General features: G+C 43.2%; 1 non-coding gene across 1 annotated transcript; it reads left to right on the forward strand.

Moving 5' to 3' along the window:
- Window positions 1–1,550: 1,550 nt before the first annotated feature.
- On the forward strand, window positions 1,551–1,623 carry trnay-gua (transfer RNA tyrosine (anticodon GUA)). Its single transcript has one exon. It is a non-coding gene; the product is annotated as a tRNA-Tyr (tRNA).
- The last annotated feature ends 12,776 nt before the right edge of the window (window positions 1,624–14,399 follow it).

A 14,399-nucleotide genomic window follows, 5' to 3' on the forward strand; every position in this document is an offset into this window, starting at 1 on the left:
TTATTTCCTGTTGTGTCTCTCTCAGATTTGTAAACTTCACTGTATTGGAGTGAGGTGACATCTACTGGCGGGAAGCAAGAACTGCAATTAAGCAGCAGAAACACCACAGTCTGTCAGGGTTAAAGAAACATTGCAATGTGAGGATACAGCGAAGTGGTTTGATTGGGTAGATGGAGACATGATTCCACTTGTGGTGGTGTCTGAAGCAAAGGCCAGAAATACAAAATTGTCATTAATAAAAGAAATGAGGAATTCATGAAAAATGTAGTAACGTCGTGAAGGGTTAGAATGTGGACAGAATGGAAAGTGAGATTGGATGGACAGAAGTAGTCTGAAAGGATGGCTGAAACAAAAGGTGAATGCCCTGAAACGTTAACTGTGTTTCTCACAGCACAGATGCTGCCAGAGCTGCTGAACATTTCCAGCACTTTCTGTTTTTTTTTCAGCATTTGCAGGATGTTGCTTTGATCTGAAAAAAAAATGGATGATTGGCTGGGGGATTCCAGTGAAATTCCACAGCAGCTAATAAAGCCTAACCTGCCAGTGGCTCGTTGGTCTAGGGGTATGATTCTCGCTTTGGGAGTATGGTTAATCAACATGCGAGAAATCCCGGGTTTAAGTCCCGGACGAGCCATGGTCTGCTGGCATTTTTAGATTAAGGTTATCTATTGGTTTCAGCCTTGCAGAAGGTGGAGTTGACTTCCATGCGGAGCTGGCTTGAGGATCAGACAACTGGATTCAAAGAGCTTGTCGACAAAATTGTAATTAACTAAATGTACAGATAGCCAAGTGGGAATATAAAGTTGTTGCTGCAATTGTGACCTGACTCCAAAAACAACAGGACTGGGTTCTGGACTGGAATGGAATGGAATTCTTCAGTGTTTCTGTTGTTTGGCTTGCATTGACTCATCGATTTTCTTGTTTTTCACTTTGTCGATGCCTTTGAATAATTGTGGATCCTTCTTCAGGGTGTCTTCTTTCACCAGGTCGTTCTGACCTCTGATGATGTTGATTGTAATCAGCTTCAATTCGCTGATAGTTTTGGAAGTGAGCAGATTTCCTTTGCTTGAGTCTACAACATGGAACTCAGTCTGACATGTGGACCCATGGGAGGATTTGAATGTCACCCCTGCGTTGGAGTTGCATCCATCCAATAAGAGACCGAGTAGAAGTGACAGTTCTGTCAGTCGAATATTAGACTCTTAATGGCAGGGTTGTGAGTTTGAGTGTCATTCTGTTTTTCCCTTTTGTAAGGCTTCATGAGCAGAGAGTACAGGGAGTGTTTGAAATGAGCAAGTCTCGCTTTGATTCAGGACTCTTACCTCTCAGCAGCATCTCACTATGAAAGATTGAATTTGATCTCATTTCATTCTCAGCTCGGGGTCTGTGCGGCTCAGTGGCACTTCTGGCTGTCTCCCGCTTCACAATCCATCAGTACTGAGAAAGCAATGGGGAATATTACTCACATGTTGTGTTCTTTAATTTTTTGGAAAACTTGAATGTATGTATTTTCTTCCAAAACAAGGACACCAAGCCACTGTTAATGTAGAGCTGAAATAGCTCAATTGGGAGAGCGTTGGATTGTAGATGTAAAGGTCCCTGGTTCAATCCCGGGTTTCAGCAATTTTGCTTCCTTATGCGTCCCTTGCCTTGGTTCTGATTTTCCGGTTGCACAATTTACTGTGAAATTATTTACCAAGCACCAGTGAATTGAATTTGAGAAACAACACAGAGTCATTTATAGCACAGAAGGTGGTCGTTTGGCCTATCACGTCCATGCTGGCTCTCCCCGGAGCAATCTAGTCAGTTCCACTCACCAGCTCGATCCCTTTCCTCCTGCAAGTTTCTTTCCTTCAAGTATCCATCCAATTTCCTTTTCAAATCATTGATTGTCTCTGCTTCCACCACACTCGTGGGCCAAGACATTACCACCCACAACATAAAAAATTCCACCTCATCAAGGATGGGAAATACTTACATCTTCTATATTTGCTTATTCTCTATTTCTATGAGAATAGACTGGCAGTCAACATGAAAAGAAACCCAAAAATCTTCGAGCAGCATGTAAATGATAAGTGGGTAGTAAGAGGTTGAGTCGGGCCTATTAGGGACAAAAAGGATAATATAAGCTTAGAGGTGCAGGGCAATGTTTATCTACTTAATGAGTACTTTGTAGCAGTGATCACTAAGGAAGTGGAATTTGACAAAATATCAGTTGAAGTGAAGAAAGTAGAGGCAATGGAGAGAGTACAAATTAGGAGAGGGAGAAAAAGGCTGGCTGTGCTTAGGGAAGATAAATCACCTGGTCCGGATGGCTCACATCCCAGGTTGCGAAAGGAAATGCGGATGCAGATAACGGAAGGGCTTGCTATAATCTTCCAATCTTCCCTGGATACGGGGTAGGTGCCAGAGGATTAAACAGTGGCAAATGCGACACCCTTATTCAAGAAAGGGTGTAAGGACAGTCCAGCTAACTACAGGCTAGTTAGATTAACAGCAGCGGTGGGTAAGGTTTTAGAAAGAATAATCAGGGTAAAAAATCAACAGTCACTTGGAGAGGTCCGAGTTAATTAAGGAGAGCGAGCATGGATTTATAAATGGGAGTTCATGCTTGACTAATCTAACTGCATTTTTTGATGAACTAACAGAGCAGCTTGATGAAGGGAATGCAGTGGATGTTGTTTATATGGATTTTAAGGAAGCGTTTGACAAGGTACCACATAAAAGGGCGGTTAACAAAATTGAGGTTCGTGGTATAGGAGGGTCAGTGTCCAATTGGATAGAAAATTGGTTTATGGACAGAAAACAGCGAGTCTTATTAAATGGTTCTTTGTCAGACTGGAGGATAGTCGACAGTGGTGTTCCCCAAGGGTCAGTGCTAGAACCACTGCTTTTTTTGCTCAAGGCAAGTGACTTGGATCTTGGAATACAGAGTAGAATCTCAAAATATGCCGATGACACCAAACCTGGAGGAGCGGCAAACAGTGAAGATGATATGAACTGCCTGCAACAGGACAGTGATAGGCTAGCAGAATGGGCAGACAGGTGGCAGATGGAATTTAATAGTGACAAGTGTGAGGTGATGTATTTTGGCATAAGGAATAGGGAGAGGCAATATATACTTAATGGCACAGTTCTAAAGAGTGTTCTGGAATAGAGGGACTTGGGGTTCATGTGCATCAATCGTTGAAGGAGGCAAGTCATATTGCGAGAGTGGTTCGCAAAGCATATGGGATCTTGGGCTTTATAAATAGAGGCATTGAGTACAGAAGCAGGGAAGTTATGCTGAACCATTATAAAACTCTGGTTGGGCCCCAATTGGAGTGTTGCTTCCAGTTCTGCTCAGCAGATTTAGAAAGAATGTGAGGGTCCTTGACAGGCCGCAGAGGCGATTTACCAGAATGGATCCAGGGATGGGGGATTTTAGTTCCAAGGTTAGGTTGGAAAAGCTAGGATTATTCTGCCTTTCTCAAAGGAGATTGAGTGTTGAATTGATAGAGGTGCATAACACCTCTAGAGAACAGGCCATCCTGGACTGGGTATTGTGTAATGAGAAAGGATTAGTTAACAATCTTGTTGTGTGGGGTCCCTTGGGGAAGTGCGCCCATAATATGATAAAATTCTTCATTAAGATGGAGAGTGAGAGAGTTGATTCCGAGACTCGGGTCCTGAATCTAAACAAAGAAAACTATGAAGGTATGAGGCGGGAGTTGGCGATGATAGATTGGGGAACGTTACTGAAAGGGTTGACAGTGGATCGGCAATGGCTAGCATTTAAAGAGCGCATGGATGAATTACAACAATTGTTCATTCCTGTCTGTGCAAAAGTAAAACAGGAAGGGTGGCTCAACTGTGGCTTACAAAAAGAAATTAAGGAAAGTATTAGATCCAAGGAGGAGAAATATAAAATGGTCAGAACAAGCAGCAAACCTGAAGATTGTGAGCAGTTTGGAATTTAGCAGAGGAGGACAAAAGGATTGATTAAGAAGGGGGAAATAGAGTATGAGAGTAAGCTAGCAGAGAACATAAAAACTGACTGTAAAAGCTTCCATAGATATGTGTAGAGAAAAAGATTAGTGAAGACAAATGTGGGCCCCTTACAGTCAGAAACGGGGGAATTTGTAATGGGGAACAAAGAAATGGCAGACCAATTAAATACATACTTTGGATCTGTCTTCACAAAGGAGGATACAAATTATCTCCCAGAAATGTTGGGGAACATAGGGTCTAGTGAGAAGGAGGAACTGTATGAAATCGGTATTAGTAGGGAATGTTTGGGAAATTGGTGGGATTGAAGGCCGATAAATCCCCAGGGCCTGATAATCTACATCCCAGAGTACTTAAGGAAGTGGCCCTTGAAATAGCAGATGCATTTCTGGTCTTTTTTCAAAATTCTGTAGACTCTGGAACAGTTCCAATGGATTGGACGGTAGTTAATGTAACTCCACTATTTAAAAAATAGGCAGAAAGAAAACAGCGAATTATATACCGGTTAGCGAGGCCTGGACAAGGTATGCCAGCCAAGAGCGACGTCTCAATTCATTCCATCTTCGCTGCCTTCGGAGAATACTTGGCATCATGTGGCAGGACTATATCTCCAACACAGAAGTCCTTGAAGCGGCCAACACCCCCAGCTTATACACACTACTGAGTCAGCGGCGCTTGAGATGGCTTGGCCATGTGAGCCGCATGGAAGATGGCAGGATCCCCAAAGACACATTGTACAGCGAGCTCGCCACTGGTATCAGACCCACCGGCCGTCCATGTCTCCGCTATAAAGACGTCTGCAAACGTGACATGAAATCGTGTGACATTGATCACAAGTCGTGGGAGTCAGTTGCCAGCATTCGCCAGAGCTGGCGGGCAGCCATAAAGACAGGGCTAAATTGTGGCGAGTCGAAGAGACTTAGTAGTTGGCAGGAAAAAAGACAGAGGCGCAAGGGGAGAGCCAACTGTGCAACAGCCCCGACAAACAAATTTCTCTGCAGCACCTGTGGAAGAGCCTGTCACTCCAGAATTGGCCTTTATAGCCACTCGAGGCGCTGCTTCACAAACCACTGACCACCTCCAGGCGCGTATCCATTGTCTCTCGAGATCAGGGGCCCCAAAAGAAGCCTGACATCAGTCGAGGGGAAAATGCTGGAGTCCATTATAAAAGATGTTATAGCAGAGTGCAATAATAACTCGTCTCCACTCCTAGTATTTCTAAATCCCACACATTCACTAGAATGTGAACAATTATTTCCTGTTGTGTCTCTCTCAGATTTGTCAACTTCACTGTATTGGAGTGAGGTGACATCTACTGGCGGGAAGCAAGAACTGCAATCAAGCAGCAGAAACTCCACAGTCTGTCAGGGTTAAAGAAACATTGCAATGTGAGGACACAGCGAAGTGGTTTGATTGGGTAGATGGAGACATGATTCCACTTGTAGTGGTGTCTGAAGCAAAGGCCAGAAATACAAAATTGTCATTAATAAAAGAAATGAGGAATTCATGAAAAATGTAGTAACGTAGTGAATGGTTAGAATGTGGATAGAATAGAAAGTGAGATTGGATGGACAGAAGCAGTCTGAAAGGATGGCTGAAACAAAAGGTGAGTGCCCTGAAACATTAACTGTGTTTCTCACAGCACAGATGCTGCCAGAGCTGCTGAACATTTCCAGCACTTTCTGTTTTTATTTCAGCATTTGCAGGATGTTGCTTTGATCTGAAAAAAAAATGGATGATTGGCTGGGGGGTTCCAGTGAAATTCCACAGCAGCTAATAAAGCCTCACTTGTCAGTGGCACGTTGGTCCAGGGGCATGATTCTCGCTTAGGGCGTATGGTCAATGAACAAGCGAGAAATCCCGGGTTCAAGTCCCGGACGAGCCCTGGTCTGCTGGCATTTTTAGATTAAGGTTATCTATTGGTTTCAGCCTTGCAGAAGGCGGAATTGACTTCCATGCGGAGCTGGCTTGAGGACAAGACAACTGGATTCAAAGAGCTTGTCGACAAAATTGTAATTAACTAAATGTACAGATGGCCAAGTGGGAATATAAAGTTGTTGCTGGAATTGTGACCTGACTCCAAAAACAACAGGACTGGGTTCTGGACTGGATTGGAATGGAATTCTTCAGTGTTTCTCTTGTTTGGCTTGCATTGACTCATCGATTTTCTTGTTTTTCACTTTGTCGATGCCTTTGAATAATTGTGGATCCTTCTTCAGGGTGTCTTCTTTCACCAGGTCGTTCTGACCTCTGATGATGTTGATTGTAATCAGCTTCAATTCGCTGATAGTTTTGGAAGTGAGCAGATTTCCTTTGCTTGATTCTACAACATGGAACTCAGTCTGACATGTGGACCCATGGGAGGATTTGAATGCCACCCCTGCGTTGGAGTTGCATCCATCCAATAAGAGAGCGAGTAGAAGTGACAGTTCTGTCAGTCGAACATGACACTGTTAATGGCAGGGTTGTGAGTTTGAGTGCCATTCTGTTTTTCCCTTTTTTAAGGCTTCATGAGCAGAGAGTACAGGGAGTGTTTGAAATGAGCAAGTCTCGCTTTGATTCAGGACTCTTACCTCTCAGCAGCATCTCACTATGAAAGATTGAATTTGATCTCATTTCATTCGCAGCTCGGGGTCTGTGCGGCTCAGTGGCACTTCTGGCTGTCTCCCGCTTCACAATCCATCAGTACTGAGAAAGCAATGGGGAATATTACTCACATGTTGTGTTCTTTAATTTTTTGGAAAACTTGAATGTATGTATTTTCTTCCAAAACAAGGACACCAAGCCACCGTTAATGTAGGGCTGAAATAGCTCAGTTGGGAGAGCGTTAGAGTGAAGATCTAAAGGTCCCTGATTCAATCCCAGGTTTCAGCAATTTCGCTTCCTTATGCGTCCCTTGCCTTGGTTCTGATTTTCCGGTTGCACAATTTACTTTGAAATTATTTACCAAGCACCAGTGGATTGAATTTGAGAAACAACACAGAGTCATTTACAGCACAGAAGGTGGTCGTTTGGCCTATCACGTCCATGCTGGCTCTCCCCGGAGCAATCTAGTCAGTTCCACTCACCAGCTCGATCCCTTTCCTCCTGCAAGTTTCTTTCCTTCAAGTATCCATCTAATTTCCTTTTCAAATCATTGATTGTCTCTGCTTCCACCACACTCGTGGGCCAAGTCATTACCACCCACAACATAAGAAAGATCCACCTCATCAAGGATGGGAAATACTTACATCTTCTATATTTGCTTATTCTCTATTTCTATGAGAATAGACTGGCAGTCAACATGAAAGGAAACCCAAAAATCTTCGAGCAGCATGTAAATGATAAGTGGGTAGTAAGAGGTTGAGTCGGGCCTATTAGGGACAAAAAGGATAATATAAGCTTAGAGGTGCAGGGCAATGTTAATCTACTTAATGAGTACTTTGTAGCAGTGATCACAAAGGAAGTGGAATTTGACAAAATATCAGTCGAAGTGAAGAGAGTGGAGTCAATGGAGAGGGTACAAATTGAGAGAGGGAGGTACAAAAAAGGCTGGCTGTGCTTAGGGAAGATAAATCACCTGGTCTGGATGGCTCACATCCCAGGTTGCGAGAGGAAATGCGGATGCAGATAATGGAAGGGCTTGCTATAATATTCCAATCTTCCCTGGATACGGGGGAGGTGCCAGAGGATTAAACAGTGGCAAATGCGACACCCTTATTCAAGAAAGGGTGTAAGGACAGTCCGGCTAACTACAGGCTAGTTAGATTAACAGCAGCGGTGGGTAAGGTTTTAGAAAGAATAATCAGGGTAAAAATTCAACAGTCACTTGGAGAGGTTTGAGTTAATTAAGTAGAGTGAGCATGGATTTATAAATGGGAGTTCATGCTTGACTAATCTAACTGCATTTTTTGATGAACTAACAGAGCAGCTTGATGAAGGGAATGCAGTGGATGTTGTTTATATGGATTTTAAGGAAGCGTTTGACAAGGTACCACATAAAAAGGGGGTTTACATAATTGAGGTTTGTGGTATAGGAGGGTCAGTGTCCAATTGGATAGAAAATTGGTTTCAGGACAGAAATCAGCGAGTCTTATGAAATGATTCTTTGTCAGACTGGAGGATAGTCGACAGTGGTGTTCCCAAGGGTCAGTGCTAGAACCACTGCTTTTTTTGCTAAAGATAAATGACTTGGATCTTGGAATATTGAGTAGAATCTCAAAATATCCCGATGACAACAAACTTGGAGGAGTGGCAAACAGTGAGGATGATATGAACTGCCTGCAACAGGACAATGATAGGCCAGCAGAATGGGCAGACAGGTGGCAGATGGAATTTAATAGTGACAAGTGTGAGGTGATGTATTTTGGCATAAGGAATAGGGAGAGGCAATATTTACTTAATGGCACAGTTCTAAAGAGTGTGCTGGAATAGAGGGACTTGGGGTTCATGTGCATCAATCTTTGAAGGTGGCAAGACATATGGCGAGAGTGGTTAGCAAAGCATATGGGATCTTGGGCTTTATAAATAGAGGCATTGAGTACAAAGCAGGGAATTTATGCTGAACCATTATAAAGCTCTGGTTAGGCCCCAGTTGGAGTGTTGCTTCCAGTTTTGCTGACCACACTTAAGAAAGAATGTGACCGTCCTTGAGAGGATGCAGAGGAAATTCACCAGAATGGATCCAGGGATGGAGGATTTTAGTTGCAAGGTTAGGTTGGAAAATCTAGGGCTGTTCTGCCTGTGTCAATGGAGAGTGAGGGGAGAATTGATGGAAGTGTTTTCGGCTGTGACAGTTTTAAATAAGTTGGCAAGGAAACATTGTTCCTGTTAACTATTGGTACAAGGACTAGGGGACACAGATTAAAGGTTTTGGACAGGAGGTACAGGGGGAATGTGCGCAATAACTTTTTTACACTGATTGGTGATGATCTGTAACTCGCTGCCCACGAGGGCGGTGGAAATGGAGACAATCGAGGATTACAAAAGGAATTTGAATGGGCACTTGAAGGAAATAATTTTCCAGGGCTATGGGGATCGAGCAGACAAGTAATAACTCGTCTCCACTCCTGGTATTTCTAAATCCCACACATTCACTATCATGGGAACAATTATTTCCTGTTGTGTCTCTCTCAGATTTGTAAACTTCACTGCATTGGAGTGAAGTGACATCTACTGGCAAGAAACAAGAACTGCCGTGATGAGATCAGCCATGATTGTATTGAATGGCAGAGCAGGCTCGAGTGGCTGACTTGCCGACTCCAGCTCCTCGTTCTTATGTTCATCGAATCATCCAGCACAGGAGGCCATTCGGCCCCATTGTGCCTCTGCTGACTCTCTAACAAAAAGATGCAATTAGTCCAACCCCCTGCCTATTTCCTCATAATCCTGGAGAATTTCACTTTGAAATATTTGTCCAATTCCTTTATGAAAGTTATAATTGAATCTGTTTCCACCACCCTGTCAGACAATTCATTCCAAATCTGAATCAGTTACTGGGTAAAAAGATCTCTCCTCACCTCCCCTTGACATTTTTGGCCAATTATTTTAAATCTGTGTCCTCTGGTTACTGACCCCCAGGACAGTGGAAACAGTTTCTCCCTCTCGACCCTATGAAAATCCTTCATGATTCTGAACACCTCTATTAAATCTTCCCTGAACCTTCTCTACTCTGAGGAGAACAATCCCAGCTTCACCAGCCTGTCCAGAGAACTGAAACCCCGCATCTCTGGGATCATTCTAGTAAGTCTCCTCTGAACTGTCTCAGAAGCTTTGATGTCCTTTCTAAAGCCTGGTGCCCAGAACTGGACACATTACTCGAGCTGAGATCGAGCCAGCGACGCCCACATCCCACGAACGAATAATAAAACACTCCCGAACCAGTCCCCAATTCTTAAGCATTTATCGACGCTCCCTGCCCAGTCCCCAAATTCTATTCATTTAGAAACGCTCCCTGCCCAGTCTCCAACTCGTATTCAATTAGAGACACTCCCTGCCCAGTCCGCAGTTCTTATCCATTTACAGACGCTTCCTGACCAGTACCCAAATCTTATTCATTTAGAGACGCTCCCTGCCCAGTCCCCAATTCTTAACCATTTACAGACGCTCCCTGACCAGTACCCAAATTTTATTCATTTAGAGACGCTCCCTGCCCAGTCCCCAATTCTTATCCATTTACAGACGCTCCCTGACCAGTACCCAAATTTTATTCATTTAGAGACGCTCCCTGCCCAGTCTCCAATTCTTCTCCCTCTCCAGACGCTGTCTGCCCAGTCACCAATTCTTATCCATTTATAGACGCGGTTTCGGGAAGCCTCACCGGGAAAAGCTTCACCACCGCCATCCGCAGGGATACAGATAGGATTGTTCCATGTTATTGTGGCCCTGAGGCCCTGCTCCAGCTGAGTGAGCCAACAAAGTCTTCTCGCACTTTGTGAATATCCCGCTCCAACTCCGAACCCGCAGCTCCAGCTGCTGACAGAGCTGTCTCTACTGCGCTTGCGCGCCTCGCTCCTGTCACAGATTGGGCGGATTCTAGGCCGCTGAGCATTCTGGGTACCACACCTGTCATTAATGCTATTCTTTCAGCTGAAAGGTTTTATTACGTACATTTCATGACCTGGAATCGTCGTGAGTGTTTTCTTTTGCACCTGTCAATGCCTGGGAGGATAGAGTCAGCTTCACTTTGTAGCCATGAGTTTCTGGTGTGAGAAAGTGGTGTTTAACTCAGTAAATTTCAGTTTTTGGTCTGTGACTGTGGGTATTATTCAGTACCTGTTTGTTTCTGCTATTGCTCTGTGAGTTTCACCACATATCTTTCAACAACTTGTATGTGAGCATCAGCTTTTGTCGAGATCTATCAGTTTCTGAGAAGTGAGAAAGGGTTTGATTCTATCCCTATCAGTTTCTGTTACATGCATGTGTCTTTAATCTGCACCTCCTCTGAGTGTGTCTTCTTCTCTGTACTTGTAGGTGAGTATGTGTTTTGCTTTGTGTCTCTCAGTCTTTGAAGTGTGAGCCTGGGTTTGTACCTAATTTCCTTTGTACCTTGCAGTTGGGATATGAAAGAAAGATTTTTACACGTTACCTGCCAACTGCTGCGACGTGACTGTGGGTTTCACACTGTATCTGTCAATTTCTTGTCTGGTAATGCGAAGTTTACAGTGTACCTGTCAGTTTCTAGTCCAGGACTGATTGGTTTTACTCTGTCCCTAGCATTCGCTGGTATGTTAGTGTGGGGTTTACATTGTACCTGTCAGTTTCTTGCATGTGATTGTTGATTTCACTCTGAAAAGAATCATAGATCATAGAATAGTTACAGAACAAACGGAAGCCATTCAGCTCATTGTGCTTGTGCTGCTTCTCAGCACGAGCAACTCAGCTCATGCCACAGACTCATGTATTCCATGAAAACATGCAATTTTTTCACTTCAGATAATTATTTTATACCATTTTGAAAACCATGGTTGAATCAGCCTCCATCACACTCTCAAACAGTGCATATCAGATCTTAACCACTCGCTGTGCAAAATAAGTTTTTCCTCATGTTGCCTTTGGTTCTTTTACCATTCACCTTAAATTGGTGTCCTCTGGTTACAGAGCCGTGAATAATATTCCCCATTGCTTTCTCAGCACTGATGGATTGTGAAGCGGGAGACAGCCAGAAGTCCCACTGAGCCGCACTGACCCCGAGCTGGGAATGAAATGAGATGAAGTTCAATCTTTCACAGCGAGATGCTGCAGAGAGATAAGAGTCCCGAATCAAAGTGAGACTTTCTAATACTTTTGCTGAATTTCATTTCAAACACTCCTTGTAATCTCTGCTAATGAAGCCTTAAAAAAGGGAAAAACAAAATGGCACTCAAACTCACCACCCTGAAATTAAAAGTTTAATGTTTGACTGACTGAACTGTCACTTCTACTCGGTCTCTTATTGGATGGATGCAACTGCATTCTTCAGCGCAGGGGTGGCATTCAAATCCTCCCATGGGTCCACATGTCAGACTGAGTTCCATGTTGTAGACTCAAGCAAAGGAAATCTGTTCAGTTCCAAAACTATCAGCGAATTGAAGCTCATTACAATCATCATCATCAGAGGTCAGAACTACCTGGTGAAAGAAGACACTCTGAAGAAGGATCCACAATTATTCAAAGGCATCGACAAAGTGAAAAACAAGAAAATCGATGAGTCAATGCAAGCCAAACAACAGAAACACTGAATAATTCCATTCCATTCCAGTCCAGAACCCAGTCCTGTTGTTTTTGGAGTCAGGTCACAATTACAGCAACAACTTTATATTCCCACTTGGCTATCTGTACATTTAGTTAATCAATCTCTTTGAATCCAGCTCTCTGGTCCTCAAGCAGGCTCCATATGGAAATCAATTCCGCCTTCTGCAAGGCTGAAACCAATCAATGACCTTAAACTAAAAATGCCAAAGAAGAAGGGCTTGTCGAGGATTTGAACCCAGGATCTCTCACACATAAATTAATTACTCACCCAAAGCAAGAATCATACCCCAAGATCAACATGCCACTGATATCAGAACTTCCTTTTAGCTCCTGTGGAATTTCACTGGCGGCCAAAGCCGATCATTCATTTTTTTTTCAGAGCAAAGCAACATCCTGCAAATTCTGAAATAAAAACAGAAAGTGTTGGAAATGTTCAGAAACTCTGGCAGCATCTGTGGAGATCGAAACAGAGTTAACCATTCAGGGCGTTTACCTTTTGTTTGAGCCATCCTTTCACACTGCTTCTGTCCACCCAATCTCACTTTCTATTCTGTCTAGATTCCACCCACTCACTACCTAAATACATTTATCATGAATTCCTCATATCTTTTAATAATGACAATTTTATATTTCTGGCCTTTGCTTTGGACTCCACCACAAGTGGAATCATGTCTCCATCAACCCAATCAAACCCATTCACTATTTCCTCACATTGCAATGTTTCTTTCACCCTGACAGACGATGGAATTTCTGCTGCTTGATTGCAGTTCTTGCTTCCTGCCAGTAGATGTCACCTCACTCCAGTACAGTGAAGGTGACAAATCTGAGAGCACACAAGAAGTAATTGTTCACGTGACAGTGAACAGGTCCCTCTATTCCTGCACACTCTTTCGAACTGTGCCATTAAGTATATATTGCCTCTCCCTAGTCCTTCTGCTAAAATGCATCACCTCACACTAGGCACTATTAAAATCCATCTGCACCTGTCTGCCCATTCTGCTCGCCTATCACTGTCTTGTTGCAGGTGGTTCATTTCATCCTCACTGTTTGCCACTTCTCCAAGTTTGGTGTTATCGGCATATTTTGAGATTCTACTCTATATTCCAAGATCCAAGTCATTTATCTGTAGCAAATAAAACGCAGTGGTTCCAGCAGTGACCCTTGGGGAACAGCACTGTCGACAACCTTCCAGTCTGAGAATGAACCATTTATTACGACTTGCTGTTTTCTGTCCTGAAGCCAATTTTCTATCCAATTGGACACTGACCCTCCTATTCCATGAACCTCAATGTTGTTAATCACCCTTTTATGTGTCGCTTCTTAAAATCCACATAAACAACATCCAATGCATGCCCTTCATAAACCTTCTCTGTTAGTTCTTCAAAACATGCAGTTAGATTAGTCAAGCATGAACTCCCATGTATATATCCATGCTCACTCTCCTTAATTAACTCAAAGCTCTCCAAGTGACTGTTGATTTTTTCCCTGATTGTTCTTTCTAAAACCTTACCCACCACTGCTGTTAATCTAACTGGCCTGTAGTTAGCCGGACTGTCCTTCCACCCTTTCTTGAATAAGGGTGTCACATTTGCCACTGTTTAATCCTCTGACACCACCCCCGTATCCAGGGAAAATTGGAAGATTATAGCAAGCCCTTCTGTTATCTGCATTCACATTTCCTTTCGCAATCTGGGATGAAAGCCATCCGAACCAGGTAATTTATCTTCCTGAAGCATAACCAGCCTTTTCAGTACCTCCCTCTCTCAATTTGTACCCTCTCCATTGTCTCTACACTCTCCACTTCTACTGATATTTTGTCAAATTCCACTTCCTTAGTGATCATTGATACAAGGTACTCATTAACTAGATTAACATTGCCCTGCAGCTCTAAGTATATATTACCCTCTTGGTCCCTAATGGGGCCCACTCCACCGCTTACTACCTGCTTATTAGTTAAAGACTGCTCAAAGATTTTTGTGTTCCCTTTCATGTTGACTGCCATTCTATTCTCGTAGAGATAGAGAATAAGCTAAATATAGAAGATATAAATATTTCCCATCCTTGGGTGAGGTGGAATTTTTTTATGCTGTGAGTGGTAATGTCCTGACCCACGAGTGTGGTGTAAGTAGAGATAATCAATGATTTGAAAAGGAAATTGGATGGATACTTGAAGCAAAGGAACTTGCAGGAGGAAAGGGATC

This window comes from Heterodontus francisci, unplaced genomic scaffold (genome assembly GCF_036365525.1).
Source record: "Heterodontus francisci isolate sHetFra1 unplaced genomic scaffold, sHetFra1.hap1 HAP1_SCAFFOLD_51_2, whole genome shotgun sequence".
NCBI lineage: Eukaryota > Metazoa > Chordata > Chondrichthyes > Heterodontiformes > Heterodontidae > Heterodontus > Heterodontus francisci.